The 12,896-nt window shown below is 40.5% G+C and overlaps 1 long non-coding RNA gene across 2 annotated transcripts in view; it reads right to left on the reverse strand.

Moving 5' to 3' along the window:
• Positions 1 to 239: 239 nt before the first annotated feature.
• LOC138687244 (uncharacterized) overlaps positions 240 to 12,896 on the reverse strand; it is a 49,762-nt gene continuing 37,105 nt past the window's right edge. For both annotated transcript variants that reach the window (XR_011326485.1, XR_011326483.1), the window contains one exon: positions 240 to 3,561. This is a non-coding gene — a long non-coding RNA (uncharacterized lncRNA). The remainder of the gene's footprint in view (positions 3,562 to 12,896) is intronic.

Consider the following 12,896-nt stretch of genomic DNA (forward strand, 5'->3'; position numbering starts at 1 on the left):
GCTGTGGCTGTTGGCCGTCAAACTGTCTTCCTCAGAGCCACTAAAACTGCGTTCCCTTCTGTTGCTATGTCTAACTGCTTGTGCACAGAAATATACGCTCCTTAAGTTATGAGATGTCGGAAGGCATCAAAGAAAAGGATTATAAGTATTAATAAGAAGCTGCTGACAAGATGGCCATTGGCAGAAAAAATCACCCTTTCATATAAGACATAGGAAGCTGGGATTTTACTTGCTGGATAGAAAGACATAGATAGGAAATAATTTTTATTTGCCATTTTATGACCTGGATTCTGTTATTTCAAGACTTGTAAACCGATAAACAATAGCAATAAGAGAGGACTGGACATTTTGAATATTACTGCAGGGCACATGTTATAGCTTTCTTAGTTTGCAGGAATGTATGTTATACTTTCATCACGAGGTAAATCTCACCCTTTGCCTAATTTATGGAAAGATAAAAACATCACTGGTTAGAACCAGCAAGCTTCTTCAGAGAGGAACACAATAAATCCAAAAAGCTCCATACTTATAAATTGACAATACTAGATCATTTGAAAAAAAATGGCTGTTTCCATCTGGTCAGCATCTGTTAAGCTCCATGTCACTACAGAACGTGTGAGATTTTTTTCCTCTAGCGTTTGCTAAATTTGACCCAATTTAATTTCAAAAATCAAGCAGAGGCACATCTTAGAGAGATGAGAGAGAGAGAGAGAGAATCTTCTTTATATCTGCCCTCAGAGATACCTGTACCGATCATCTCTTATATTAAACAACTGAATTAGTTGGCCCCTTCTACATGCTGATCCCAACTCTATTTCAGTTCTCAGGGATGCTGTCCTTTAATGAAAACCACTATGGAATAGACGTTTTATATTCTTTACTTATTATTAGCTGATTTCATTAGCCAGTGACTGTACAAAATACATAACAATTTCTTTGGTCAAGGACAGCTTCTTAAACTTGTAAGACAAACAAGAGATGACGTGGGAAAATTGGTGTGCCCAGGATCTCATGCTAGGTCAGGAGCAGTGCTAACTCAGCCTGTCCCTATGTCCCAGCTCCATCCTCTGTCCCCTCGCACAGGATCTCTGCTCATGGTGAGGTACAAGCAAGTGACCAGCTTACAAGCCACAGTTACTGATCTTATATCACAACAACCACGAGGCCTTTTTGTAATTTACTTGATTCTCTTCACATGAAAGCTAATCACAGCAGTGAATAATGCCAGTTTTACCCATTAGCATCTTTTGGTTTCCATACTTTTTAAACTTCCAGCTTAATCTTTTGTCACTTCAAGTATTGTAAAATGTCTCCTTTGGTAAAATATTGGTGACAGAAATACATGTGAAATGTATGTCTGCTGTATTAGCAGACATAGCATATTTTTTGGCATCAGTGGGTTCTCAGCCTGGCAAAGCAGTAAATTCTTTGTTTATATGATACGCATTTTCATCTAAAATGCCTTATTATCCTGCTTATTGGGTAACTTTTGCCTATTTTATACCATCGTTATTCCACTTTCCCCAGGGAATCACTACTGATTTGAAGCAGTATTAGATAAAGATGAGCCCGTACCATACCTCAGAATGACTTCAACTTTCCTTTATTTCGTGAAAGGTTGATTTAACATTAGATCAGGCATCTCCTGAGATCTTTCCATAAAATTGAAGTTCTACTGAAATATCATGTTTTGAGATAATCACATGCCTTAGAAGTCATGGATTATGTGTATCATGTAAGATATTAAACCTGTCAAGATGTTGTTTTTAATATGTCTTTTAGTTAAGACCATATCTTGACATGAATTATTCCTAGCATAGTTTCTCACACACTGGTTCAGCAAGCAATCATCCACCACATCCATCATTTCTGTTGCTGTCTCACCATATGTCTCAGAGGGGGTGGAGGGGGGAAGTTTCCAGTTAATCATTTTTTTGCATTTGGTATGCAAATCACTTAAAATTGAATGATGTGGCAATTTCAAATAGTATTGTCTTAAGAAAGACTGAAGTTTTAGTGCTGAGTTAAGTTTGATAGGTTTACTGGGTGGTTTGGTTTTTTTGCTCACACCTTAACAAAATTTTACAGCTAGAAAAAAGTCTCATGATAATCTCTAGCCTATTTCCTCCTCAGAGATATGTTTGCAAGAATTGGTTTTATATTATCTTAGCGAGAGGCTTTTGCTTGTAATATTTCAAACCTTCATCTGTCCTTGGCTGCCATGACATTCATCCATCTGACAAAATGGAAAAAAAACGTGCCAGCCAACGAGTGAATGCTCCTTTAAGTAAATTTGTTACCCAGGCATAAAGGGTACTGTGCTCACTGAGGCTACATTGGCAGCCGCATCCTCGAAGGTCTTGTGACTCCTACAGGCAATGGGTAATACAGGGCAGCAAAATTCACGAAGGGACATTCGAACAATAGAGCTTTTGGTTTTAAGAACAATCTGTTTTCATCAGCCGTGAATTAATCCACAGAACAGTGGCACTGCGTAGGTTGCTCTTGGCTCTCTGAAGATGCATATAATGAGATAAACAATGGTTTGTTAAGTTTCGGATTCATTTTCTAACCTCGTGAAAAGCTCTGCATACTGCTTCTCAATATTGGGAATTGTCCAGCCGTAAATGCACATCAGTAAAGCACAGAAGGCTCAAATTCAAGAAACCGAGCAGAGCCTGAATAAAATCTTTGCACAAAACCAGCAAGGCACTGAGACCTGAATTTCTCAGCTGTATAAGACAGGATGTCTGTGCAGTCAGGCCTCAGCTGGGCACAGAACAAGACAGAGATGGGGAGAAGGGATATTATGAATTTTTATCCTTCTGAGTTTTTTGTGAGAGGTCTGTGCTGTGCATAGACTATCAGGTAGTCTCTCAGGCTGCCTGCACTTTTTTTCTCTGTAGATAGTAGCAGGGATCCATGGAAGCTATCACCACCAACAACAACTGGTTTTGATTTCATACTTTCTCTGCAATTAAGACATATTTTATAGGCAGCTCTTTGTTTTGTGGGATCATCAGGTCACTTGGAGCTTAGCTCATGAGATAGATACAGCAGCTTACTGAGCATGTTTTCATCTTTCCATTCAGCAAGAAAAGCTTCATATTTCTGATAAGGGTTCCTCCCACACAGAGCACTTATGCACAATCCAATTAAAAAAAAAGTGAAAACGAACGTAGGGTCAGATTTTTTTTTTATGTTATCTAATGATTTTTCCATATAAAAGCATGCAAATATGTGTAGGAGAAGGGGTGGTATGCAGATTTCCTTCTGCCAGGTGGCTGTACAAACTTCTAGATGATACGCTCTTATTTCCTCTTGGTCCCTCTTTGATCTATTGAATTTTGAAGGTTTTTCTGCGTGGTGGAACAGCTTCAGTCAAAAAGACAACAGATGCTCTCTGCCCCCTCACGCCCCACTCCAGCTCCTGTACCAGCATCGTAGTGGTTGGGCCTCTTATATGGGGGAGAGGTGAGAGATTTGGGTTTGAACCATCTCCAGCAGGGCAGGAAGCTGAGACGGAGTCTCTAAGACTCTTCACAAATGATCCAGCTTTCACTGTAAAATAAAAAAAACCATATAATAGCAGGCAACTGTGGAGTTTAGGTTCTTCCATATGTAAGTGAGAGCTGAGAAAATTACTTCAAAATTACAGTTTTCAGTACAACCACTTTAGTTTTGCCTGTTTTAGGCACCTACCTCATTTTTGCAGGAGATCCTTATACTATGTCCTGGAAAGCAGTCCCTCTAATTCCTGAGCAGAAGAACTACAAATGCTACATTACCCACTATCAACAGAGAAGTGGCTGTTTCTCAAGCTGCCTGGATATTACCACTGACCAAATTTCTCAGCTGAGAGTATTTCCGTTATTCAGAAACTGGAGGTCTTGTGGTTTAGTGCCTGTGAAGGCAATTTTGTCCATCATAAAGTAGTTCTCTGGAGCTAAGCTGTGCCACTGTGCCCAGCAATTATTAAGGCATTTCCCTTCAGCTGGGCCTGAACGCTCCTGTGTTACAGTATGGAGCTCCAAACCTCTGAATCTTCATTAAGATATTACCTTCTGTTTCGCACAAAGAATATTTGGCCGTCGAATGGGCAGTCGATGCCCTCCACAGACATCTGCCGGGGTCCTCCCACCCATAGTCACGGAGCCACTAACAGTCCTGTTAGTGAACCGCAGCTCAAAAACCTCTGACCAAAACCTCTGCGGGTCATGCTGGTGTTTGGGTCTCAAAGCATTTGCCTTTCAGGTGTAGAGCAGGTAGGTCCAGAGCGGCCTGCGGCAGAGGGGGGTTCTCCCACCGCATCCCCGTGCTACATGCAGGAGGAGGACGTACCACCTTTGTCCTAGATCAGTTGGGAAATGACTGTCTTTCTTCCCTAAAAAAATATGGTTCTTTTTTATTTTCTGTTAGAGTAGGGCCTGCAGACGTGACCCAAAGCTTGATTCATCTCTTACAAAAGGAACAAAGAACCAGATGTGGATGGAAAAGGTAGAATAGCCTTTGGCTGGGAACCTCAGCTGAGGAAGGCCTACGCAGGGCTCCATTTCACACCAGTCCTAGGGTGAAAGGACATTTCTTCTTTAGCTGAAAAAATAATGACCACTCTCTGAAAACCATATATTTTATTTTCCCTGGGTAACTCACAGGCATTTTACAATGGCAATAAAGTTTTAATTTAAAGCATCAATGATGCCATCTTTCAAGAGGTAATGCTTGGTTTAGTCTCTGGCAGCTCTTTGGTCCAAATCTCTTGGTCTTCACTTTTCATGGGCCATTAATGAAGAGATGAACTGCAGAAGAGAAACTTGATCCATTAAATCCATGCCATTAGTTCTTTTGTCCTCTTTATCAATCGTATCCAGATCCAGGTAGTGACTGGAATTTTCCATAAACCCCTATTGCTTGTTCCATTTTTCTTTCTTCTTTGGGCAGTTGTTATTTTAGTCTAAGCATAACTTTTGCCTACAAGATCTCTTGCATGGAGAGGAAACTTGCTATGAATACTGATATTTTATTGACTCATTTTATTTCTCAAAAAATGCTATGACTTTGCATAACTCTTGATCTGGAATGTATTGTTTTGTTGCCTAAAGAAACATTAATCATAAATTCAAGAAAGACAGGGGAACAGAAATAACAAAGATGAAACTGGAACAAGAAATGCATAAAACATTGGAAAGATGTAAATAAATTCACCAAACAAGCCTGTTAAATCCTAAGAATATCAATGATTTTATAGAAATAATTGCTTACATGCTAAAGCAAAATGTTTCTGATCATGACTGTTGTATTCTGTTTTGATAGCCCAAGATATTCCACTGTCTGAAGCATCTGAAGCATTGAAGTAATTTTCCTTTCAAAGTAAAAAGAAATACCAGATACATAAATAGAACTAACAATAAAGGCGTTTTTCCTACCAAAACAAAAAAAAACAGTTAAAACAATTTTGAGTAACTTATTTTAAAGGAGATGATGAAACCAGATTTTCTTTTATTCTGACCAAAAAAAAAAAAAAACTATGAACATTTTTAGCATAAATAGATATTAATTTCAAAATCTCTTCACTTGACAAGCTATTTTCTTTGAAATATGAACCCAGAAAATTCTCAACCATTTCAGTGTCTGAGACCTTAAAAGGCAATAACTTTTGCTTGGTGGCAACTTCTCCATGATAGCCATTTTGCTATGTATAATATTGTGTGACTTTCTTACGCTTGCTTATCACCTTAGAATTTGAAAGTTATTTAACAGTATTAAGGAAAGACAAAAATAATTTTCCAAATACAATGAGGACACTAAAACAGACAGACATGGTCAAGCCAAAGCTTCAAAAACATCTACTCTATTTTGGATGCTCAGTTTGAATTCTTCCAAGCTAAGCACAGAAAAGACAGAGGATTTGAAATTAATGGGCCTGTGTTAATGACTTAATCAAGGACACTCTGAGGAGAAAACTGCAGTAACATACATGGATTCACTCAATGCAGTACTGTTCCCATCACAGTGTGGTGGGAGGGTCAGTCAAAACTGGCACTCGTCCTTCTTCACCGCCCTGACGGAGGGTAATTTACCCATACCAATGGCAGGAGGGACCAGCTGCTGTTATAACAGACTGGCCCAAATGTCTCCAATCTTGTAAAAACTGGCTAGTCAAGGAATCTTTGTCTAACCACATGGAGGTATGATTTGTGTTGAAATATCACTTAGAGGTTGTAACCAGGGACATGGTCCTTCTGGTGATGGTCCGCTTCCTTTCTTTCTGGGGCAGGAGGTCCTGGGCACAGGGCTGGGAGCAGCAGGACAGAACAGCTTGCATACCTGTGGTGTATGACCACACTGGCACCCTGCTATGTGGGCAGAGTCACTCAGGATGGGTGTAAGGCAGAGAAGGAAGCGCCCATTTGCTCTTCTGGTGCCTCTTCTGTATTTACCCATGGGTGGGAGTTTCGGCATCAGGTCCTGAAGTCCATCGGGTCTGTCACTTAAATCCAGGGGGTCTAGTACTGCTACCCAGCCTGGAGGAGTTCAGAAAAAGCACACCAGAAAAAATGTGTTTCCAATGTTAAGAAAAAGAAAGAGAAAAGGATTACAAGAGCAGTGAAAATGCTATGCAAAGGATTTACCTATCCTCTACCTGTGTCACTTGTAGAGGATTTGGATGGATTTTAGCTACAGGGAGTCAACTATTCTGACTGTGTATACTACACAGTAAGGACTGCACAAACAGGCATAGTCTCCATTCAGGTAATGCAATCAACCTCTTATTTCCTTACATTACACAGCAGCACCAGGGGTACACATTGTCTCAGTTTGTCACATAGCCTACCTGCTTCCATGCTTCCTCCAACACTCTTCCTCTGTAGGAAACTGAGCCCACAGTCTTCTTCAGCATATGGATGATCTTCTTCTCAGGGGCTGCTAACATCTCATCAGTTAAGTCAGGGTGCCAACCAAAAAATAATACTTTTTTTTCCTGAAGCTAAAGGGCAAAAAATCCAGCAGCAATGAAGCTTAGATTATGCAATTTATGCCATTTATTAACTGCTAAATTTCATTGCAAAGAAGCTTCTAGTGTGTATCACTGTTTCTCTGTCTTTTCTTTCTTCCCTCCAAAGACATGAGTAACTCACATCCTATCTAATGTGGCACTGACCTGTAAAAAACACAAAGAACATGTTTAGCAGAAAGGAGAGAAACACTAACTAAATGTATATTTATTTTGTTTGTCTCTGAAAATATGCACAAACACAAACTCACATACACAGAGTTTCCAATGCTGTTTTACTAAAACAAATCTTCAGACCCCCAGCAACAAACAGCCAGTCACTTATTAGTAAGAATCCAAATGGATATTACAGAGCCTGACTACTTGTGCTTTTGAGATGTAAATATCAAAATTGCTTTTTGAAGAAGTAAAATGTAAAAGCAGTTAAAGTTCAGTATTCCATTTTTTCCTCTTCTTTTGATAAATGCATTTACATTTTAATTTTCAGTGTTTTCAATTTTCATCAATGAAAGGCTGTATTTCTGGATGAAAAGCACAATAATAAAATGTTCTCCACTCCATAATTTTCTTGTAATTCACAGAAATGATCTGAGGGCATATAGCTCACAACGATATATATTATAGTGTTCAGTGCAGAGAACTCAATTGTTAGGGATGCAATTTCAAACATATGTATATTAATGAACTGGCTGTGGCTTCATTAGAAATTCCTATAGAGTTTTTTGCTGACATAGAATCATCACCGCTGTAATCTTACAAATCTGCAAAGATTGTCAGGACTGTGCATGTTATTTCATTTATTCAATCAATATAAGTGTCAATGCCAATTACATTGCAGAAATCCATATAATAGTCCTATGTTTTTAAGTCCATATGGCACTATAGATTATGAAAGGAACAGAACAATGCAACATGCCGTGTCTTACATAATTTGGCAAAGCAGCATGGCTTTATTTATAAGAAGAACATACTATAAATCCTTTTCTGCTTTTATTGCAATCAGTTCCTTTCCTGCACTCGAAATGATAAAGCAAATTTTGCTAATGTGAAAAAAAAAGGTCCAAACAAACGCTGGAAACATTATTGGTCTTTATCCATAGCATGGGATAGATTTTAGCTATACACCTTAATCACTCTGGCTACTAGAAACTGAAGAAAAAACATTGCAACTTGCCGAACAGACAACAGCATCTACAGTTAACAACTGTTCAATGCGGTACCCATTATCAAACGTAAGATTGGTGTGCAGAGCTATAAAAAGCATACAGATTCCATTCTCAAAAAAACTGGTACATCAATAAATAACGCAAGTTGAGAAACCAGCGGATAAGGCAAAATACGTAGGAGGTCAACAAAAGTCTGGTAGATAAAGCTCAGAAGCGGGGCTGAAAAAGCACAGAATGGAGAATGCATTCAGCACGCTGCCGAAGAATAGAGACAGGCTGCAAGTAATAACAGGCTTCCTTGGGGGAGCCTGCGATTTCATCTCGGCACCGAGAGCTTGCCGCCGTAGGGAAGCGTCCCTCTGCTCATGCTAAGGGAGCCCAGGGAGCCGTTTGAAGGCTTGCTCTTTGGGGAGGCTGCATTCTTCTTTTCTGCAGATATGGCAACGGGGCAGGAGGGGGGAGTTCTGCTTGCAGCAGACACCTTGTCCTGCTCATGTTCATTTCTTTTTCCCTCTCTAAAGCTTTATTTCTCCCTGCCTAGGTTTGTGGAAGCTCCCACGAGCACTCCTTGCACCTAACTTATGTCTTCTGATCAAGTTTCATTTTTCAGCTTTGGTCAGCGTTCTCCTCTCCACATGGCTGTCAGGTTTGTTATCCTTTTTCAGTGCAGAGAGATGGGACTAAGACGGACCTATAGCCCTCCCTCCTTCAGCTCTGGCGCTTCCCATAGGCATCCTCCTCCACCTCCACATCATCCCATCTGGGGAGAAGAATAGGAGGTGAAAAAGCCTGGCCTTAGCAAGCCAGTGACTGAGCCCTGGCTGCTTTCTGGAAGAACCTCTAAGGATAAGCATCAGGAGGAGCTTTTTGAGCTAAAAGTCAGAATTCGCCCAAACGTCATGGTTGTAAAGGAGGCATGAACCACATCATACTGGAAATAACCACACACACAAAAGAACTGTTGGTCTAGGAGTCTAACTTCTTTTAAGAGAAAAGTCAATAAACATAAGAATAAGATTATGTAACATAATGCTCACTTGCTCAAATCTGGAGTGTCCCTAGCCCTCATACAACTGATACAATTTCAAACATGAACATCGTATGAATAGTAAAGTACCTTAAAAATAGGAAGGAAGCATATTCACTTCTATGATAATTATTCCTCATTATATTAACATAATTATATGTATTATTCTAAGCATAGTACATGCATATTTATTGACAAAGTGATGTCATCAATATATTTTTCCTGAGAAAGTGTCTACTGAACCAGTGCTGAAATCTGAGTATTTTAGTGGAATTTAACGCATTGCACTTGTTCACTCGCAAGATCATGTCCTTCACATTTTTGGAAACTTAGTCAAGATTGTTGTGTTCACTCATCCTAAATTTATTTGACCTTAATCCATGCTTGATGATGCACTGAGAAAGCCAAAAGGGACATAGCAGACATAATAAGAGATGTGCCTCACGACAGGGAGCAGTTTATTCTAATGATTATTTATAAACCCCTTCAGTTCCCCAAGATGTGCTTTAGCAGTTGATTAGAGTTTTTTTCAGCATATTAGAAGCTGTTCCTAATAATATGGTAGATTCTTCTAGCTGTTAGAATTGTTTAAGTCGCTGATTAATTTTGTATCAGTTGTGATACTAAGAGGAGGTACTTGTCCCTAGTCACAGCCCATATAGCCAAAGAAAGGGAGCTTCGCTGCTGAAGACCTACCCCTAGTACAAGCAGGCAGTCAAGAGGCTCTTTAAGATAAAACTCCCTTTGATTTCTCCAGATATTCTTTTTCCCAAGTTAAGGCTGCAGGACTTGGCTGTGAGTTTGCAAGTGCCAAGGAGCTGAACTGAGTTTTACTACTCCATTACTCATGTGTCTCTATTTTTCCCCAAACTCTTTATATAGCTGCCAGAGTTCCTCTGCACCTTGCAAGAGATGGATGAGCCAAGAAACACCTCTTTAGCAATACCTGTAGCACTTGCCAAGTGCCAAGTCATCTATTTTACGTAGGATATAAGCAGTAGCTTTGTGTGCTATACTGCAAGCCGACTGTCCTGTAAATAAACCCTGGTCTTTCCAAGTTGACCCTCTGCGCACATATAAACACTTCATCCTGCAGGACTCGGGGCTGCACCGTGATGCACAGCGGCTAAGAGAAGGAGTCTGCAGCCAGACAGCCCTGCAGTAAAGTACTGGGGACATCAGCAGAGATGGCTTCCCAGAAAAGTTAATTACCAAAGTCAAGATTAGAATTTGACTACTTCTGCCTCCGTCCAGGAGGTCGCTACTCTCTCCTCTTGCCCAGGTTTGACTCTGGGATTACAGGAGCTGAGGTTTCCCTCACTGTCCTTCTTGGCAGCTAGCTGTGATGGACAGCGAGTCCATGGTGGGGTGGAGAGGACAAGGGAAATAAATAGTGGGATAAGCCAAGCCTTGCTGTTACCTGTATATTGTATTCTCCACTACAAATGTTTGGCAGAGACGTTTGTTTCTTAGGAACCACTGAAGCTATTTGCACGCTGCTTGTACTGCAAAACAACTGATTGTTCCTATTCATAGGCAGAGCTAATTTACCTTTCTGCCAAAGCAATTTTCATGGAAAACAGAGTTTTAGACAACAACTGCAAAAAATACCTTCTTTATAGAACGATACAACTGACAAGCAGTAACTTCCCTGACCCCAGTCCAAAAATGTAGCTTTTATGCAGGAGTCTGAAAAAATCTATGATAGGTGAGGAGAGGGAAATCACTGCATCCTTTCAGGATTAGTTTTTGCCCTTCCAGCACCTACTTCTCCGAGGGGCTGGATCCTGCAGGATGACAGCAATTGTTGTGGTTTCTGTGCATGCTGCAGTGTCACTGCTGGCCCAACAAGGTGAGATAAACTACATTGTGCTGACTAGTGGTCCCACAAAAGTGCTGTGACCATTACATGCACAAAGACACTGAGCATTCGACTTGCAAAATCCGGCGGGGGGGTGGGTATGATAATGTTTCATTAGTGGCCATGCAGTGACTTTCTTCCAAGATCAGGTTCTCCCACACTTGGGCAAAGCTATGCCACAGCAAGCTGCAGGAATGGGCTTATAACACGCAAATAGCTACCACAGTCAAAGTACAGTCCTGCTCCCACTGCAGCCGACTGCAAAACTACCTGACTTCAGCAGGATGGGCATGTGTGGGACTGAATTAAGCCCACTCCCTCTTCTGCAGCACAGTCACTTCCCCCGTATCCCCCCTTCCCTTTTAAGTGCAGGCACAGAAGCTTCTCGCTCAGCTAAGGGCAGTCTCCTCAACCCACAGCCTGTGCAGAACACCTCAACACATCTGAGCTGCGGATGCCTGCCCTCCCCATGACCTTCTGCAGCCCACAGTACCATGCCCTGGCTTATCCCAGGTACAAAGTGAAAAAAAAAACCAACCTTACAGTGGGCTTTGGTTTTCTTAGTCTGTAGCTTCTGGATTTGGTAGGCTTTTCTGCTTGCAGTTGAGCTGACTTTCACAGCAAATAGCACAGATTAAGTTCTGTGCTCTGAGCAGGGATTTCTCATTTCATACATCATTTATAACTTTCTGCAGTGATTCCACAAAGTCAGTATCTCTCCATAACACAAAGATGAGAAGGATGGAAAATATAGCTGAAAAAGTGACAAACCTGCAAATTGCATTTATGTAGAGTTCTGGTGCCACAAAGCTTCTACAGCAATTTTATGGAAACCTAGCAAATTCAGTATAAATAAATTTGCAGTTTAGGAAAGTTATGCATTTATGGATTTCAGCACAGTGCCATATTACAGCTTAGCAGAGATGCTAAATATCTCTCGCACAAAATGGAAATTAAATCTGTATTTTGTCAGATCAGGTCTTTGCCCATGGTACCCTGGGCATAGATTCCGCTGCTCTTCCCTCACAGAAGTTGCAGTAGCAGTGAAAAATCACACAAACAAAACCCACTTTTGCAAAGGTTGCAAACACTAAGTACATCAGATGGCTCTATAACTGGCAAGTGATGTCTTTTTTCAGTTCCTGTTTCTCTGGGATATTCCATCCATCACTCGTTACCAGAAAGTAAACAGAGGCTACGACGGAAGAACCCCAGTACGTTTTGGTGGCATCCTGATTCCAGTGAAGTAAGCAGCAAAAACCCCACAGGTTTTATTAGAGCCACAAACTGCTCCTTTGTACTCTGTGCTTGTTTTCATAGCCAGAGCTCGTTGCCAAAATGCTGGTCCTGATCCTGCTTTCATAGTTGGATAATCAGGATTTACTATGACCTAAATTAGTGAAGTCAGAACGGTGTAAATGAGAGGAGAACTGGGGCCATCTGCTGTGAATTTCCAGACATCAAAAAGGAACTGAAGAAGTGAGAGATTTTCTTACCAGCTTTCAATTCCTAATGGGCAAAGGTTTACAAAGAAAAGTCCTATCGTGCCTGTCACCCATATTTAACTGTATCTTAAGTCAACAGGAAATAACGTCAGCAGTATACACACACTCACAAACACACACATAGGAAAGCATAAAATTGAATTCAGGTTGAAATGCTTTTCATTTCAGTGCAGCATATTGCCATCAGATAAAGAACAAAATATATATTATTCTCTGTCTAGCTCTTCCAAAGGAAATAATACCAAAGGTTTAAGAACATGCATTGGCTTCCTTCCTGATATGATTTAAAATGTTCTTTTCCAACGTAAGTGCAAAACCAAAC

Source organism: Haliaeetus albicilla, chromosome 1, assembly GCF_947461875.1.
Source record: "Haliaeetus albicilla chromosome 1, bHalAlb1.1, whole genome shotgun sequence".
NCBI lineage: Eukaryota > Metazoa > Chordata > Aves > Accipitriformes > Accipitridae > Haliaeetus > Haliaeetus albicilla.